This window comes from Mycteria americana, chromosome 2, assembly GCF_035582795.1.
Source record: "Mycteria americana isolate JAX WOST 10 ecotype Jacksonville Zoo and Gardens chromosome 2, USCA_MyAme_1.0, whole genome shotgun sequence".
NCBI classification, from domain to species: Eukaryota; Metazoa; Chordata; class Aves; order Ciconiiformes; family Ciconiidae; genus Mycteria; species Mycteria americana.
The window spans coordinates 146,043,780-146,063,905 of NC_134366.1; positions in this window are offsets into that span (position 1 = coordinate 146,043,780).

Here is a 20,126-nt window from a genome sequence, read left to right on the forward strand (position 1 = left end):
GGAGAGAGAATGCATACCTGTCAAAATGCTGATGAGGGCACACTGGGGGGATGCAGTCAATACACTGAGGACAGGGCTACCATTCAAAGAACCTTGACAAGCTAGGAGAAGGGGACAACAGTAACCTGATTAAATTCTACAAGGACAGATGAAGTCCTGTATCCAAGAAAGACAACTTCCACCCCAGTCAAGTTTGGAATCCGCTTTTGGCCTCCACAATATACAAAAATGGTGTTGATCAACTGAATTTATAATTAATGGAAGCATTCTTTGATAGCTTTTCCATGGGTGCATAGAGTTGGGGACAAACATCCAAAAAAAAGCAATTTAGTTTTACTTATCATTAAAACACATTTTAACAGGAAACTCACAGGTACAACACAGGCTTCTTAATTTATCTCGGTAGAATCTTCAGTGAATAATATTAGTTAATTAATTGATTAAGTTCTTATTTATTTTATATATATGGAAATTTTCTTCATCCAGACACTTCAAAGGCCTAGGAAAAGGCATTATACCATATACGAGGACAACGGGAAGGTATATCCTGTGAATTCCTAAAAATGTTATAAGAACCATTAATTCAAGAATCTTTTTAAATAATAAATATTGGATTGTTCTTGATCATTGAGAAAGTTTTTGTAGGTGATGATTACCAAAATCAATTCAACACAACTTCCCAAATGGTTATATTGGCAGAGTGAGGCAGTGAATTCTGTGACAGGTGCAGGAGCAAGTGGCTTGGGAGGAGGAACTTCTCAAGATCCATCTGAGCCAAGACTGAAGCCAGTTGTGTTGAATTGCCTTGGCTCAAGTGAGGTACCCTTTTATGTCAGCCTGTCTCAGTGCAGTTTCTGTTGAGCCTATATTTGGGTTTTAGGGTTTCCTTTGGATGAATGCCCTTGGAACGATATTCTCTCCCTTGTGAACTCAGCAAGCCTTCTGATTTAGATGACTGTGGGTGAACATATGCGTATAATGGAAATGTGCCCTGTCCCAGCACATTTAATAGGAAAGAAACAGTTATTTCTTAGCTAAATAAGAATTTAAGTGCATAAGTGCTTTATAATATATAATTTCAGCACTGTTTTATAACCCTACACAGCAGAACAATAACTGCGGCTCTTTACTAACTTCAGATAAAGAGCAGGCATGAAAGTAAATAGAACAGCCTTTGGGCAATAGTGTACCCTTGTGATAAAGACTGACCCTCTCCCTCAGTAGGTCTGAGATACCTGGTTTGGATGCCATATAAACTAGATTCAGAAATGATCCAGAGGAATAGAATTTTTTTAAAAACAATCAGGAGAATAGGATTAATTTACCCTTTAGAAAAGAAGGCTGAAAAGATACAAGATATGTCTTAAAATACATAAAACAGAACTTCATAGATGAAGGAAACAATCAAGTTTCCATGACTATAGATCTTAGAATAAGATATAGTGAGCTTTAATTGAAGCAAGAGTGACTTAGTTTGCACATTATGGATAAATTTTAAACTGACAGAAAAAGCAGCACACATTGTTCTTCAGGGACTGCAGAAATTCCACCTCTGAATTTTCCAAGCAACCAGTTCAGACAATCATCTAACAGAGAAAGTTTAGGTTTTGGAGAAACATGACTTTGGCAGAGATTTGAATTAAATGGCCTCTCCAAGGTCTTCTTTAGCTGCTTGTCCCCTCTCCTGCCCCCCCCCCCTTTATGATTCTATGAGGATTCTGACACCATGGTGGGGATTATTGTCACACTTAAAATTTATCTCCTGCTTCTTACCATTTAACTGCTCCATATCTTCCTCAAGCAAAAATATTTCAGGAAAGTCCTGTCTTCCTTAACATATTAACATGAGAAATAACTGTATACCAATCTATTCCAAATAAATGGAATTTTTTTGATTACCAACTGTATTGATATACAGTTATACCAGTAGAAAAGATTGGTATACAGTTATACCTATACAAAAAAGATATGACAGAATATATAATCTTGGCGCTTAAAGAGCTCATACTCAGAACCTCTCCTTTGTCTTCCATGTGTTTCTTTTCCTCTGTACTTATTATGTTTTATTTAAGATCGTTACTGAAAGCTCAGAATGAAAATTTCTTTGCTCATATCATTTTGGGGAAAAACAAATAATGTTTTGTTTTTCCACTTTCCAGTAAAATACATCAAAGAAGTATAAATTAAACTTTACATTATTTATATGGACCCCCCCCCCCCACCTCTGAAATATTTTGATATGATTAATTGCTGTAATGCTTAATAATAATGCCAAGAAGTAAAATTTGCAAATGGAAGCAAATTGATTTGTAAGAGCTGTAAGATCCTAAATAAACTGAAATAGTTTTAATTACTATCATCCTGTAATTCCAAAACTAGTAATTTCCTATATTTTAAACATCTCCTTCTTCTGGAGAAAGAAATTACTTGGCACACAGTCAAAGATAAGCAGTACTTTGTCAACGTTCTCGCAATGCTGTTGTGGTTTGTTAATATCAGAAATACCTTCATTGTGTCTTGGAGACCTCAGAACACTTTGCCAATGATGACAGTTAAACCCAGGATTGTTTGTGTCAGGATGATAAATTTACTCTCTATCTTTCAGAAATTATGCTTTGTCTACTACAGCTCTTACATAAAATATTCAAACATTTTGTTTGTTTGCTCTAATTCAATAATAGTTTTATTCAATAATAGGTCTTGTCAAGTGTTGGGAAAATAGTGTTCTTCTTTTGTAACTATTTTCCTACACTGAGCCACGTTAAAAAGCCTGAAGCAATTTTGTTTTTCAAGATTACAAATTTTGCATTACCACTGCTCGTTTGTTAGGGTACTGCAGGGACAACCTCAATTTAGAGCAAAGTAGACTATTTCCTCCCTCTACTGGGTATAGACCACTCTAAGAGTTAACATTGCTTTATGTATCTCCCTCCCTAGTATAAGAGGGAGAAGGAGTGTGATTTACAGGAACGTTGTTTTGGGTATAACTAAAACTGTTCATACCGATTTTTCCAAATATGACTGATTTTTCCATACAATTCACTATGTTTTGTTTTGTGAGAGCTGGTCAAGTACTATGAATGCTGTATTGGATACAGCTATTTTCAGCAAGTGTGTGGATATTGTCCTCTTGCTCTGTTTTAAGTAGTTGAAGTTTTTTTTTTTTTCTTTCTTTTTTGTCTTTTATACTTCTCAGTTTCAGCCTGCACTTCTTTAACTTAATCTACCTGGGTTTGGAGGTAATAGCGACAAAAAAAGCTCTAGCTGTTGTAACATACAGAACACACCTCATTAGCAACAAAGACTGACGTGAACACTTACTTTGTGGTTGTGTTGGCTTCCCACTCACTTCAAAGCAGAATTCAAAGTCCTGATCCTAATAAAAGCACTAATGACAAGATTGCAGAAGTGTTCAATACGCTCAGCAAAGGGCAGTTTTTCTAACACGGTCTATTCCCATTTGGGTGACAGATAAGTAGTTAAATTCTCAGAAGAGCTCACTGTGCTGGCTAGTGAGCTGTTGAAAATCTAGAGATTAATGCCACTGGATGCTAAACAATTCTGAGTATCTGCCATTTATTCAGTGGTCTGTATGGGAGCTGAAGCCTTGTGAAAACTGAGTCCGTCCTTATAATTTTACTAGGTAATGTCTCAAGTCCCTTTCACACCCACTTTCTATTATTTATATGCTCTACGGAAATCTAGTCCTGAAATGAAAATTTTTCTCTAAACAGATTGTCATCTGCTTGGCTTTATGATTTTTTTGGGTATAATCTATGAAATGAGAAAAATTCTAGTATTTTACAAAACCAGTATTTTCTGTTTTGCATATGTAAATCCTTGAAAGTGTAATCCTTTCTTGCAATCTATTGTCTATAACACAATTTTTTATACTGAAGATTTTTCATCCTCAATATAATCCAAATGTTTTTTACTTTAATATTGGTACACTGGTGATTATTCAGATGAGGCTTGACTTTGACCAGCATTGTGCACATACAATATAATCTACCTCCACTATTTTCTTTTAGAAAAATGGCAAGTTATCTCCTACTTTTGCATATTTATCTTTGCTTTAATTTTGCACTTTTCATATAAGAAACAGCTAAAATCCAAGTTTGTGATTCTCATATTTGACTGCCAGCCTGTGTGCCAGTTCTTACATGGGTGAGGAATCATCAGTGAACTGAACCCTTTTTTGTAAATGAGATAACGAGACTCAGAACAATTTTAAAATGAAAGGACAGGGAAGGCAATGCTCCAGTAACCATTGTGTGGGCAATGGAGATGCACAGACGATCCAGGTCACTTGGCTTTAGCAGGGCTCATTCGTTTAGTCACTGTGCTATTGACTGTGCATGTGTTGCTTCTTGAGTAAGCACAGCTCTGGCAGGGGTCTATCAGGGCTTTGGCAGACCTGGACTGGCTCCATATGCCTCCTGGGTATTTGTGTAGCAATGAGCACAAGCTTTTGGGTCCTGACAGAAAGAAGCTATGGACAGCTAGGGCCTAGAACCAGTCCAAAAAAAATTACATGTACTCCAGTTGTAACATATATTTATACAGTCCCTTATCTTGGGCTTGTTGTGTTGCCTAAAAGAAAGCTGACTTCATCTGATATATGTACATAAAAACATAGATATGATTGCTCTCTGTTCAAAATTGTATTCTTGAGATCTGTGGATCAGAGTTCAAGAACAGGAGGCCATGACTTGTAGGATGGTGGGTCTCATTTTGAGCCAGCTCTTGGCTTAGAGCTAGGCAACTAAAATCTACATTTTATAAGTATCTCAAAAGCGACAGTCAAAGAGAGGCAAGTGCTTTAGCCAGTTGCCAGATGTTGGTAGTGATAGCATAAATGTGTTATTAAAGATCATTAAAATATCTGCCAAAATAGGACAGAACCTACATACAGATACTGTGCTAGAGGGGGGAAAACTCCCAAACAACACCCCCCACATACACCCACAAACCTCATGAATCAAAATTAATTATAAATCAGATTTCAAGTTTTTTAGATGTGAGTTTGGAGGGGCTGCCCAGATCTTAGATTGCCCCCAAACACCTACAAATAGATGCCTGGACACTGCTGGGATGACTTGAAGAAATGAAATTCGTGCAGAGGTTCCTCTACAACACATAGGCAAGGCTTGGTGCTTCTGGCACCTGTGAAAGGTACATAGATAATTTTGTGTGTGATACGGATTTAAGCAGCAAATTTAAGTCTTCTTTCAAATGAGGAGTTGCACCTTTCCAGCATCCCATAAAAAAGGACATCTTTAGAGCTGAAAAGCCCTTAGACTGAGAGCTTTCTGGATCTGTGGAGATGTGCTTAAATTCTGCCTTGGTCAGAAAAGGCTTTCAAGATCACTCTATAAATGCTTATGCAAGGAGATAATACTATTGTACAACTCTATACACGCACATTTATTCTGTTCAGGAACTAACAGAGATTTTCAGTTTATGTTGATTAAAAAAAAATTCTTTATCAGCATTTTTTGTTCAAATCCTCTTTTTTTTTTTTTTTTACTGTAAATAAAATAGCTGTCTGATACTTCATTTAACAAGAGCCAAACTGCTATAGTTTACATCTCCCTGTTAGTTGCATAAATGAGATTCCACAGTGGCACTCAGGAAGACTTTCAGTCAATGCTAAATTAGAATAGAATAGAATATTTTCAGTTGGAAGAGATCTACAACGACCCTTAGTCCAACTGCCTGACCACTTCAGGGCTGACCAAAAGTTAAAGCACATTATTAAGGTCATTGTCCAAATGCCTCTTAAACACTGACAGGCTTGGGGCATTGACCGTCTCTCTGGGAAGCCAATTATATATATAAAGTAGCACTAAAGCCTGGTATAGCAGATGTTTATGTACATTGTCTAAATCCAGCATTTCATTAACATGGGTAAGGATTCAGTAGTGAATTATTATGTTTAAGTCTTTCATTAGTTACTTAGAATTTTGTGACACAAAATTACTGAAGAAACCTAGTTATGGGAGAACAGAAGAATACAGAACCGTTGCCAATGACGTTAAAGAAAACCACAAATAATCTGTAGTTGTTGAATAGCTCCCCTGATGATAATTCTCCTTAGAAAACATTTGTTAATCATTATTCACCAAAACATTTTGTATCTTTTTAGCTATTTGATAATTATTGTTTACATCGGATATAAGGAACTGCTTTTTGTAATCATTCTGAAGATAACTTGTTTAAATGGATGAAATTGAAATCTGAAAGAAAAGGAGACATATATTATGCAGTCTTGAACAGAATAATTGATACAGGATTTTAGTGGACTAAACATAAAAGGAGCTATCAAACCTAAAGTATGTATTTATAAGTGCACCATTACTGCAGTAATGAGAATAGAGTAAGATAAAATATTTTCTGATAACAATGTAGTATCTATTTATAAAATATTTTCAATATATAAAATATGTTTGTTGTTGAAAAAAAACATTTACATTCAGGAAGTGCCATCAAATGTCTCAGATTATTTAAAGAAAACAGATCTTTTAAGAAATAGATACTAATCAGATAAAAAAATCTGTGTAAAAAGTAAGAATATCTGAGAAGAACTGAGCCCAAAAGCAGGTTTCATCTTTTACAAGGTTAACTGTAGGCATGTTGAGCTACATTTCAAACCATTTCTAAAGTTATGGAAATCACGAGAAGAAAAATGTGGTGAAGTCTAATAAGGATCATAAACTCCTCATTCAACAGTTCCCAGACTGCAGTGCATGTACTAGAATAAGTGTCTGCCCTAATGATGCTCATTAAAATTTCTAAGGTGATGTGCTGAGTACTTCTGAGTGTCTCAGGGTCTGAAAATCGCTTAGCTGATTATAAATTTGTCATGCTGTGAAGGTTTTGTGAGATGTTTTTAATTTGAAATACCTCTCATTGGTAAGGTAGAAGGGAAAGGTGATGATTCCAAGAACAATTTGACTGCAGGGAAAAAACCAAAAACCCTAAACATCTGGGGTGTGAGGAATAGTACTGTAAACTTTAGATTCCTGTTCTAAAGCAAAGAGTTCAAGAGGTTGTTAGCTAGCCTTGTCCTACAGCGTAGCACAATGTTTCATAAACTGTGATAACTAGAAATATAAATTTCTTTTTTCCTCCTGTAACTGAAGTTTTTTCATAATCTTGGGAAAGCAATTTAACTTTTCAGGTGCTCTTTTCCTATTTATAAAATAGCCTTTCTGAAGAGATTTTAGACTTATAGAAGAATCATTTAAAAAAATGCTTAAGTCTTTATTGCTGTAATTCTTTCATATGGAAAGAGCCTTGTCCTAATAATGAAAAGGTTAGAAAAGATGGTGGGTGGGAGGAAGATGGAGGATTGGGAAAAGAAAAGACATACAGGAAATAAGATCGAAAGCTGCATAAAAACCTTGAGATTGTAATTGGTACTTACAGTTTGAAGCAGAAAGAATACTTACAAAAGAACTATGTGAGTTTTGGGAAAATCAATTTATATAGATCTTAATAGGCTTTGTCAGCTTTAGGGCTATTTCTTAACCTTAGCCTGTTTATATATTTTCATTGATTTGTAGGACATAAAAATGTAATGTAACCTACAGAACTGCAAAATATAACTATTTTAAAAATGCTAATACGTACTCCTCAACACATGAGCAAGGAAACAAATGAAATAGAGGAAAATAAAGCTATAAATGTCCATTTAAAATTTAGCCTAATTTTTGTGTGTTCACAAGTGAGAAGCATTATGGCAATGCTTCACAAGAGCTGCTTTGGATTGTTTGAGGAGGGTGAAGTTATCTACAATGCCTTGTCCTCATCCCCTTTCCCTTGTCCCTTCCCTTTCTTCCCTTCCTCTTGCCCTCTTCCCTTTCCTTTTCCCTGAAAAACAAAAATATGGCATTGTTTAGCTTTAAATTTGTTCTATAATGGAATTCTTATGTGTATGGTACAAGTAGATGCCTGTGAATTTAGCTCCTATGGGTATTGTGGAAAGTTTGTCCTATCAATGACAGGAAATGCATTTTTTGATTTTTTGCTGTCTAAGCCAGTTAGGATCTTATATACACATCAGAATGTAAAGAGGTGGATTTTCTCAGGCATTTGGACTGAAATGCTGTGTGTAAAAAGAGAGCAGAGAATTATGCTTGTAGTGATAAGCTACAGATAAGGGATATTAAAATGGGAGGGCTAGGAGGATAAAATGTGAAGAGTTTCAAATAGGCTTGTTCCTTCTTATCTTCAGTTTGCACCGCAGCAGAACTCTGGAGTTTGCATTTATGTAAAGGTATCGCTAATTTCTTCTTTAGAAAGCTGGCAGAGCCAAAGGGAGAGGGAACCGGCAGCCTGATCCAGTCCCTGGGAATTCTTCCAGGGTGGAGAGTACTCTCAGGTGATAAAGACCCTGAACCCTTAGCTTATAGAGCATGGTCAGAGGAGGGTGTTTGTGCCCATATTTCAACCATAGCCTGTTGTTCTTTGGGGGACAGAATCAGCTGTTATGTTTTGCACAAGCTGGTACGTTTTACAGCAGTTTCAAGGCTGCTGTAAATTACATTAGAAGTCAGAGTGGACCAACATAATCACCAGAACAGCTATGCCTTAAAAGCATTTTTGAAATAGATAAAACAACAGAAAGGATGAATATCTGAATATTCCTGTGTAGCTAAGATATACTTGCTGAAAATGAAGTGTACATAGCTGCAATTGTTTGGAATGTATTAATATAGTTCCTTACCAATATCAAACAGAATTTCACACTGGACCCATAATGTCAATGGGACTGTTCCCATGGATCCCAGTGGACATTTGGTCAGGCCTTCATTTCTTGTAGATTCAACTCTGTGACCTGATTTCTTAAATATATATACATCTGTGACTATGTATGTAATTCCTACTGAAGTGTGGCTGTGGTGTACACATATTAAATGAGAATGGAGCTTCTTTATTTTTTTTTAATTTTACTTCTGTATTTGTTTACCTTCTTTTGTTTTTCCTTAGCAAACCAAAACTTATTCCATCTCAACGTTGCTTCTTTCAGTGGAGCTGCTCTTTTTTCTCATCTTTGCTTATAATTGGATGCAACCTTTCCGTCAGTTAAACTGTTTAATACAGATTGTTCCTCCCTTTGGAATCTGAGAAGTTTGCTGCTATTCCGCAGCCTCCCTCTTCCACTCTGTAGCTGTCAAAGGATGGCCTTAAAGTTAATGAATCCAAGACAGCAGGACCCAAAATGCTGACAGTAACTTTCTGTCTTAATTCCAAACTGTGCTGGAAAATAGTCTTTTATTATCTGATGCAATTTAGATTGATTTACAATGTGAGCAGGTCACAACCATGTTTCAGCAATCAAGAACAGTCAATCCCTAGTGAGCCCTTGTTGACTATATACAAGGTAGGATCAGAGTTAATTTTTATTCTTTTTTCATATGCACAAGAAAAACAGAGGTTTCAGATAGCATGATTAAGCCACGGAGGACGATCCACTTCCCTCTATACCTGTGGATTGAATCAAAAGTCTGTAAATCCTCATCAAGCAATGAGATTTATAAAGATGAAAATTTTCAACCTGAAAATAACTGGTGTGTAGCTGCTGACACTGGGCACTGTTCAAGATGGGCACAGTGTGATAAGACTGAGAGCCTTTGTAGCACACAGAGAAGAATTCCTCATTTAAGTTTCAGAGGTAGAGTACTACCTGATTGCTCTCTCACATGTGTGTTCTTGCCCTCAAGGCTGCAGAAAGAGAGAAATGATAGCTACCTGCAGTGCCAGTTTACTAACCAAGAAGAACAATACCATAATTTTTGCCTAGGATTAAATTATTGCCTATTCTTCTCTGCGAGCAACAGGAAGAAACAAGGTTGTTGTGTCTCAGAGGATTTTTTTTAAAGTAGTCTGATGCTATTCAGGACTGCTTGTGAGTGTACACCACGTATTTTCAGTGACAGAGCGGCACTAAGAACAATATGTCAAACACAGAAAGAAATGAAACCTGAAAGGCCTGGTTTTGGTTCTGTTCTGCCTTTTCCTCTCTCTTTATGTATGCGTACATTAAAGCAATACCAAAGGGAAGTTCAGTAAATGTCACAGCTTTCCGTTCTATAGCGTCATCTTTAGTCCTCATTCTAAAATGTACTAAGTATCCACAAAAACCCCTCAACTCAGTGAATGCTCCAGATACCGAGTAACTTTAGGACTTGGCATTATATATTCATTTCTCTCCACTTCAGGAAGTGCGATAAGGAAAAAAAATGGAGAATTAATTAAGTGTGCATACTATTGACTGCATGCGATATGGTATCATGTAATATTAAAAATTAGTTGTTAATACCTGCAGAAGCACCTAGAAATTTCTTTGCAGTGGACACATGCTATATCTTATAAAACAGTCATGAAATTGAAATTATCTTTTTTTGGCTCATCACTACTATATTATAGACATCCAACTGAAATCATCCTAGTTTTCATATGGTTTTAATGCATAGTTGGCATGTTGCAACTCTGCACTACTTTAAAGCTCTAGTATACCATTCTATCAAATGGTATACACATGAACCTGAAATGCAATTTCCTTTCCCAGCCAAAGCCACTCATATTTTAATCTTTATTATGCAGTTTTCCCACGTTCCAGTATTTGGACGGATAAAAAAATCCAACATATTACGGTGCTGTTTTTTTTTTTTTTAACCTCAGTTCTGGCCTCAATTGATTTCTATTTTTATACAGCCATTTAAATTTTTTCCACTTTACATTTTCCAACAATTTTTTCTTGCATTTTTATTATACATATATACATACGTATATGTACACGTTGTTGCAGACTGACTTCCAGAGTGAGATCTCAGGGACTATGATGTCTTTAACCCAGGCACTCTGCAAACAGAGAGGTGGGCATTTCCTCGCTGTGTGATGCAGTTACAGTGATAGCCCTAATTTAGCCTGGAAACAGTGGCTACCCCCCTGCTATTAGCTGTTTATTTAGCTTTTTAAAGGCCTGAGCAGATATTGCTGAACGATGTTGTGTGTGCCCATATTCCAAGACTCATCAAGAGGTTTGGCATTGGATGTGGTTGCTCCATGAGAAAATCCCTTCTGAGCACAGAGAAAGGTAGTGGCAAGGCTCTGTTCTATTAGCAAACTTGTCCAGGCCAAACAGAGAAGCAGTTTGCTACTGGAAATCCTTTAATAATTAACTATCTGAAGATAGAACTGGATCATCTGTGTACACATAAGCAAAGCTTAGTCTTTCTGGCTCCAGAAAAAGAGGAAAGGTATCACATCTTTGCACCTTGTACAGTTTTCACTGTTTTTCTTCCTCAGTGTTCCATATGGAATGTTTTCTCCCAAAAGACTATCTTCAAGGGTCAAGCTGGTTCAGCTGGATTCAGAAAATCAGGATTGTACCCCTGGTCTTTCATCCTACCATAAATAGGATAAGAACTACTCCTTTGGTAAAGGGCTTAGAGATTGACTGATAAAATAGGCTATATATTAACTAAGTTACAGTATTATCACGAAGTGGTAAGTTCTGCTCTGATCTAAAACCTAAGCTGTCTTCATTTTATTTTGGTTTTAATTGACTCACGTGTCACAGCAGGAGCTCAGAAATGAATGTAAAATTCAAAGTGTGATTGCACTATAATTCATAAATTAGGCCTTTTCTTGCCACTTTACTATCATGTGTGGCTTTTGAAATCTCAGAAATGGACTGACCTATTTTTATGTTCATTTCACATTGTAAAACTATTTTTCAAACATGTCATTAGGCTTAAAGAGTTTTTGGATGTGGTCTGACTCTGTGTAAATGTCATACTCTACGCACACTCCTTATGCAGTTTTGCTAAGTACAGATATTGTAGCATTTGATGTTACGGTTCATTCCTCTTCGCTGGATTTGTTACATTTTGGAGCAAGAAGCTAGCTTCTGTAGTTCACACAGAGATTGGCATTTAATTCATTAGTCTGTGAAAAATGCTTTGTGATTCTAGAGTAGTTCTATGCACTATGTAAGTGCTGTCACTATTATTTTTTCCTTATAAAATTCAGATCTCAGATGCATGCTCAAATTACTATCGTTTAACATTTTCCCTCTGTTGAGTGAAGCCATGGTATCTGTATGCAGTGTTAGCAAAGTATTGCCATTCATTTCAGACTTAGTCTGCAAAAAGAGAGGTTTCAGTAAATCTGTAACTGTGGGCCATGTCTGTAGATTAAGAGAGTTACGCCCACTCTTCTGGTGGTGATAGTGAGCCTACTGAAGCTTCATAATACTTTAAGCCTCAGATAAAATAAACAGTGTGCTGACCTTGAACAAATATTATAATATATGACTTTTTTGATCCTGAATATATTTTCCTGATCTTTCCTCCACTAATATGAGATACGCGTTATTGTCAGCTACTAAACTTGCCAAAATACATGTGGTTTTGCTTTAATCCGTTGCTTGTGATTTTTACAATTTTCCTTAGCTTGCATAGATGTTGTCTGATAAACCACGTGTATATGTGTTACTGCATTATGGCCTCCGATGTTACTGTGGATCATAGGGACTGGAACATCTCTCCTATGAGGAAAGGCTGAGAGAGATGGGACTGTTTAACCTGGAGAAGAGGAGACTTGGGGGATATATCAATACCTAAAGGGAGGGTGCAGAGAGGATGGAGCCAGGCTCTTTTCAGTAGTGCCCAGTGACAGGACCAGAGGCAATGGGCATAACTGAAACAGGCGAGACTCCATCTGAACAGCAGGTTACACTTTTTCACTGTGAACGTGATCTAGTGCTGGCACAGGTTGCCCTGAGAGGTTGTGGAGTTCCTTGGAAATATTCAAAAGGCATCTGGACATGGCTGTGGGCAACTGACTCTAGGTGACCCTGATCTAACTTCAGAGTTAGTTCTAATTTGAGAACAGGTTTGACCAGATGACTTGTAAAGATGTATTCCAACCTAAACTGCAATTCTGTTCTATAAATGCCTCAACTATCTTTTAAACTCTTAAATACCAGAGGAAGGTTTACAAAATTCCACATAGTACTTTTCTGATTTACTGTACAAGGAAAAGCATTATTTGTACATGGCAAAGATTATTTCAGAGGCCTCCAACAAGCTCAGGATTCCAGCAGTTCAACTGAGACTGAAACTGAAGTCCACAGCACCTTCTTTTCCAGAGACCCATTTAAACTTTGCACTGTATTACCAACACACTAAAGTAAATTCCTCACATCCAAAGTCAGTTCCAGCAGCCTCGAAGTTCTGATCTGGAGAGGCATGTGACTGTCCTAACCAGTTTTCTGAGTGAAGGCTAAGGAAAGAGCAGAGTAGCAGCTCCACATCCTGGGAGTGGGGGAGTAGAGAAGAAAGAAAATTTCAGAGAGCATATAAAATTCCTTCTCAGTTGCAAATTGAAATTCTTCTCGAGGGTCCCAAAAGGTATTGCGGCTGATTCCAATAGTACTGATTCTCACCCTGACTGTTCAAGTGAGCCTCTGAAAATAAGCTTAAGTTAATACATAGGTTCAGGAAGTGTAATGCAAACAATTAGAGAGCTGTGCTCTGCTGTACATGGTTACACTAAAAGATGTTCTTTTAACCACAGCAAAAATGGAGAGGATGACAATCCTACTTTCCTTATCCACAAGGATGCTGTGTGAATAACTGAATTAATCAAATTCTTGGATACTGTGGCAAAAAAGGGCAACATAACTAGGGAATGTAAGTAAAGCTCACATAATACTTCAATAATTTCTTTCAAAAGAACTTGTGGATATGTAAAAAGTCACCAAGAAACCAGAGATACAGGGCAAGTCTTATATTTTAACCTGAAAACTCGATTCTAATGGAAAATCACCTCTCCTGTGACATCTGAAATACTTGCTCTATGAATGCATATGATGTCACAAGTGAGAACTAGGATAAATATGCTTCATCAATAAAAATTTTACTTTCATGGCATTGTCCTGAGTAATAATGTCAAAATAAACAAATAAACTGAATAAACTATCTTTCACAAAAGCTGTCTGTGATTTCCATAAGGCAAGAGTGGAATCATGTATTTTGAATGTCTGTTTCAAGGGGGACTTTTTTTTTTCCCTATACACTATATTATACCGTTAGTATTTAAACACGATGTATCATTAGTTTCAAAGAGAACTTTGGCTTAATGGCTGTTGACACGATATGGTTCTGCATCAAGGGAGTTTTAGAAACCCTTTTACGTGTCAAAATTTATACTTATTAGTTACCTGATGAACTGTGATCAAAAAGATTCATGCTGTCTGTTACAGCCCTTGCAAACAAGTCTCCCTCTCAACTAGATGTCCAATTGGTTGCTCTGCCAGGTCTCAGTTTTAATTTCAGAGCCCTGTGCTTTTCAGCTGTCTGAGCTGGGTGTGTGCTCTGTCTTCAACCCATTTGTAGAAATTTCAGCTTTGGTTAAAGTTCATCTCTTCAGGCAGTAGCTAAGAAATACACAGACCATGTAAGGGTTTCATAATCACTTGTTATTTTAGCCAGTACAAGACATTTGCAGATCTAGACAAATTAATAAAAAATACTTCAATGTTTTTTCTTGCTTTGATTTCCCTAGGCTTCTTAACATGCTTTGACCTTCATATCAGAATCCCTAATGGAATCCATGGCTCTGCTTGTTTTCCACTGAATTCTCCTTAAAATCTTGGGGCGGGTGTCTGTACATTTGTATCTTTCCACCCTCCTTTCTAAGCTTCTAGCATGTCTATTGAGAAAATTCTCTTTTATTATTTTCAGCTACTTAATTCAGGGATTCCCTGCACAGCTGTGTCATGTAATCAGGGTCCCACACCAGCTGATGTGGGACAGCTCGGTTAAAACTGGATAGCCAATTATTTACCTTAGGAAGCTCCAGTTGCTTGAAAGATCATAAAAATGTAGTGATTTTTCAGATGTTAATTGTGCCCAAGGTATGAAAATTGCTCTTTGGATTTGTTTCAGTATAGACACCAAATTCGGTAGGGAAGACAACCACATACTATGTTTAAAATTAAGTGTACAACCTAAGTAAAAGTTGTTTTTTTTCAAACACAGTTCAGTGTGACTTTAATTTTTAATTTTTTTTAGTAGAACAGTTGAACATTTAGCGATATTTTCACTGGGAAAACAAAACTTTTTTTTTCATTCAAGATGGTCCTTAGAGAACAAAGACCTTGTCTACACTAGATCCATGATGTTTCATGCAACTCAGGTGCCTGATCCAAATGCTTATATGTCTTAGCTTAGTCTTGAAAGAGAATTGAAAGCTCTCTTTCTGCAGGTCATTCTCCTGTTTGGTTGTCAATATAATTTTTGAAAGTAAATGTCCTAATATATGCCTAATTATTTGCATTAGTCATTAATATTAAGTGGCACTTTGTCAAGTAGGTACGATCTCCGAAAGTTGGGGTGCATTAACTACCTTACTAGATGAACAATAAAAAGCTGTATCCCTGTGATGGGTTGACTCTGGCTGGATGCCAGGTGCCCACCCAGCCGCTCTATCACTCCCCCTCGTCAGCTGGGCAGGGGAGAGAAAATATAATGAAAGGCTCGTGGGTCGAGATAAGGACAGGGAAAGATCATTCACCAATTACCTCAATGGGAAAAACAGACTCGACTCAGGCAAAATTAATTTAATTTATTGCCAATCAAATCAGAGTAGGGTAATGAGAAATAAAACTAAATCTTAAAACACCTTCCCCCCACCCCTCCCTTCTTTCCGGGCTTAACTTTACTCCTGATTTTCTCTACATCCTCCCCTTCAGCGGTGCAGGGGATGGGGAATGGGGGTTGCGGTCAGTTCATCACACGTTGTCTCTGCTGCTCCTTCCACCACAGGCGGAGGACTGCTCACAATCTTCCCCTGCTCCAGCGTGGGTCCCTCCCATGAGGTGCAGTCCTCCACGAAGTTCTCCAATGTGAGTCCTTCCCACAGGCTGCAGTTCTTCACAAACTGCTCCAGCGTGGGTCTCTCCCACGGGGTGCAGCCCTTCAGGAACAGACTGCTCCAGCGTGGGTCCCGCACAGAGTCACAAGTCCTGCCAGCAAAGCTGCTCCAGTGTGGGTTCCTCTCACTCCATGGGTCCACAGGTCCTGCCAGGAGCCTGTTCCAGCATGGGCTTCCCATGGGGTCACAGCCTCCTTTGGGCACATCCACCTGCTCTGGCATGGGGTCCTCCACGGGCTGCAGGTGGACATCTGCTCCACCATTAACCTCCATGGGCTGCAGGGGGACAGCCTGCCTCACCATGGTCTTCACCACGGCCTTCACCACAGGCTGCAGGGAAATCTCTGCTCCGATGCCTGGAGCACCTCGACCCTCTCCTTCTTCACTGACCTTGGTGTCTGCAAAGTTGTTTCTCTCACATATTCTCACTCCTCTCTCCTGCTGCAATTGTGCAGGTTTTTTTCTTTTCCCCCTTCTTAAATATCTTATCACAGAGGTGCTACCACCATTGCTGATGGGCTCACCCTTGGCCAGCAGCGGGTCTGTCTTGGAGCCGGCTGGCACTGGCTCTATTGGACACAGGGGAAGCTTCTGGCAGCTTCTCACAGAAGCCACCCCTGTAGCCCCCCCGCCCCCAGCAAAACCTTGCCATGCAAACCCAATACAATCCCAAGTGAAAACCCTGCACTTGTGAAATATAAAGTCTGATGAATGTTGCAAGGTAGAGATCCAAACTGACTTTTACAGCTAAAAAAAATCTTGTCACAGGACAAGTAGAGATCAATTTGTATTGGAAAGTTTGTAGCCACATGGTCTAACTGGTTTTCTTAAACCATTCCTTCATAACTGTACACCAGATTCATGTTAAAAAAGAGCAGTTGCAGCTCAGAGAATTAAAAAAGTAAAAAGAGAAATATATTCTATATGCCAAAGCCATCAAATTTAACCTAGATGCTTCTGTGCATAAGTGAGAAGGAAATCTATTCATGAATGTATAACAGAATATCACCTTGTAAAGTATTCCTTGTAAAGTATTCCTTGTTCATCAATTTAAACTTAAAATAATCATACCTCTGCTTCTCTTCATGGACAGAATGTCTGTGCAAGCATTTTACAGTGGCATGCAGGTGTTTCTGAACAATTATACTGGCATGTTTTGATAACAGTAGTTCGTAAAGTGGTGGACAGTCATTAGCTCTGTATGTACCTAGTTGTAGCCCTCTACAGAAGCACTTTTTATGCAAAACACTCAAATGTAAGAATAGAGTTAAAATAATTTCAGCTTATTTTAATGTGTGTTTCAAATGGACCCAAGCAGCAAGATAGAGTCTTTGAAAAACAAAATTTCCAGTCTTAATAGACTTAAAGTAGGGGGAAAAAACATGCATTTCTTCACACCTGTGGACTTCTGCCATGATCTATCAGATGTCTTGTCCAGGGATTCCTGAAACTTGAGTTTTGTATCTGGCTTTGTCCATGGAATGCCATGTAACCTTGAGGTTATGTTTGCTTTTGCATTTCTGTGCTTCCAACTTTGTCTTGTTTTAGAGCAAAACCTGTTTTAAGGCTTTCTTTATCTAAGAAATTTTGATAACGGAGTTGTGACTAAGATAATGGCTGCAATGTTGGCTAAAATCTCTGATTCAAATATACAGTTAATAATAGCAAAAATTGACAACATCTGCATAATCATATATCTCTAAAACACTGTTTATATATAATATTTGTCTGTCACAGGTATTAGAGAATTAAAAAAATTAAATCGTGTAAAATAATATATTATGAAATTGGTTTCTTAGGGGACAATTGTAGGCCTAAAGTCTAAATCACTATATAATTTTATGATTGTTAGAATACATTAAAATTATTTCATAGAATCACAGAACAGCCTAGCATGGAAGGGACCTTGAAAGGTCATCTGGTCCAAACTTTCGTGGGAAAGGGAGTCTAGATGAGATTATCTAGCACCCTGTCCAGTCACATCTTGAAAATTTGCAGTAATGAGGACTCTACCACATGTCTAGGGAGGTTGTTGCAATGAATGATTGTTCTCACTGTGAAGAAATTCTTTCTTTTATCAAGATGAAACCTTTCCTAGTGCACCTTGTACCCATCGCCCCTTGTCTTCTCCATATGGCTCCTTGTGAAGAGAGAGTATCACCCTCTTTGTAGCTGTTCTTTAAGTACTGGAATACTGTGATGAGATCCCCCTGAGCCTTCTATTCTCCAGGGAGAAAAGACCTAACTCCTTCAGTCTTTCCTCATAAGGCAGCTTTTCCAACTCTTTGAACATCTTTGTGGCCTTCCTCTGAACCTTTTCCAGTCTGTTTGCCTGTGTCTTGAATTGTGGGGACCAGAACTGGACACAGTACTCCAGATGTGGCCTGACAAGCGCTGAGTAGAGTGGGATGATCATGTCTTTATCTCTGCTAGTAATGCTCCTGTGGATGCACCCCAGGATCTGATTTGCCTTTGTTGCTGCAGTGGCGCGCTGCTGACTCATGTTCAGCTTGTTGTTGTCCACCAGGATCCCCAGGTGCCTTTCAGCAAGGCTGCTCCCCAGCCATGCAGATCCTAGCTTGCACTGGGCTCTTTGGTTATGTCTTCCCAGGTGCAGAACTTAGCACTTGTCTTTGTTAAACTTCATACTGTTCTTGCTAGCCCACTCTTCCAGCCTGTCCAGGTCTCTCTGTAAGATGGATTTCCCTTCTGACATGTTTACCTCACCACCCAGTTTAGTGTCATCAGCAAACTTGGTGAGTGAGTTTTCAAGCCCGTCATCGAGATCATTTATGAAGATATTGAACAGATATATAACATTTATACCTGGGGGACCCCACTTGTGACATGCTGCCAGCCTGAATAAAAACCGTCAATCACCACTCTCTGCGTGCATCCCGTTAGCCAATTTCTTATCCATCTTGCAGACCACCTGTCCACTCTGTATCTTGCCAGTTTGTCTAGTTTGTCTATTTCTGCCATATGCAGCCACACCATTGAAAGTAAGAAAATGGCTTCTTCAGTCAAGACATTAGCTGGAATACAAGTAAGAGGACTCTTTTTTTTTTTCTTTTAAAATCATCATAATAGTATAACTTATTTTCTTGAAAAATCTGAAAAAAACCCTCAATAGTTACATTCCATATTTGTTGAGATTTTAACAATTCTTTGCTTTCGGTAGCTGTCCAACACCTCATTTAGGAATTTGCAGCTTAAACACTTAGTAATTTCTTTGTATAATTTATATATTGGACAGTTAGAGTTAGAAGATTAGCAACATAAAAACTAGAGAACAGAAATCGTTCCACTAGTATATTTTGCGAATTCTGACAATCAGTTGTTTGGATGTTTTCTGCACTAGTAGGTTTTTATCAATTTGTTGCATCCAAGTTACAAAACAGGCTGCTTGAATGCCTACCAGTTTGTTAAACTCAAAATCTGGTTATGGGCAAGAGAAACACACTTTATATGCAAAGCCAAGAATTTATTGCTAGTTTAATTAGAGTCTTAATCGTCTAATCAAAGAATTATTATTAGTCCAGTTACAGTGATACCATCACTTATAGTTTAGTTCATATGCAGTTAAAATGATATATAAACAAGCTTTCTGGTATCTGTCCCTCTCTGGTGTTATGCTCAATCTCATAAGGTTGGTGACTTAGGTCAGTCAGGGGGGTTGTGGTGTACAGGTGAATCAGCAGCCACCCACGGCCTTTGTCTGCAGCAGAGTGATGTTGAGTTTTATAGCTTCTTCATTCTCACTCAAGGACGTCTTGGGGCCATTTCCATGTGTTCTACATGAAAATGTAAACATGAAAATGAAAACATGCTCTACATCTTGCTCTTTCTTCACTGGTCTGCAATGTCTTTGTTAATTTACGTGGGCTCTTTGGGTTTTTGTTGCTTCTAAAACTAATTTTATCCAGTTCCCAGGGTTGCATACTTTTGATGACCGATAGTTGACCTTTGGTATATTAATAGCCATGGGGCCCCAGTATCATCCGTTACATTTTCAAAGCCTATGCTATCATCAGATGCCTTTACTCCCTGGTGTAGTATTTTATTCTAGGGTCATAGATGGTTCATTCTACACAAAATTACTACTTGTTATTACTATCTACTAGTTACAAAACTATACAGATACCATTAAGTGTTACACCAAACAATTAAATAAA